The sequence below is a fragment of the Dreissena polymorpha genome, chromosome 6 (assembly GCF_020536995.1).
Source record: "Dreissena polymorpha isolate Duluth1 chromosome 6, UMN_Dpol_1.0, whole genome shotgun sequence".
NCBI lineage: Eukaryota > Metazoa > Mollusca > Bivalvia > Myida > Dreissenidae > Dreissena > Dreissena polymorpha.
In genome coordinates, this window is record NC_068360.1 from 10120140 (window position 1) to 10120599 (window position 460).

Below are 460 nucleotides of genomic sequence, written 5' to 3' on the forward strand. Positions count from 1 at the left end.
AACAAAATAATAAATTCATCACTGATATATGAAAATAATTATACAGAAATGAAGGTATCACGTTCACTTCAAGCAAACCTTTACCGCATTTTGTATTTACTCAATCCAATATTGCCTTGCGATTTTCCTTTTTCATTCCCAACCATCCGCCATAATAATCGTCATAGTCTCCAGCATCGTTCCATGTATTTGTCAACAAGGCTGATTCGACACTTTTTTCTTATGGAGATTACTACATGGATAACGAGAATCAAATAACATTTCCTCAAACGGTTCAATGACCACTGCCAGATATCGAAATATGTCAAAACGTAACTTTTTCAAAACAAATGACATTTTTATAAGTAGTAACAAAAGACCATTCTGTGAATTGCTAAAAAACAAATGTTTTCACCGTACAACTTAAACACAACAAAAAAGTAATCGCGTAAATGTATTGTTTCAAACATGTATAATGGTC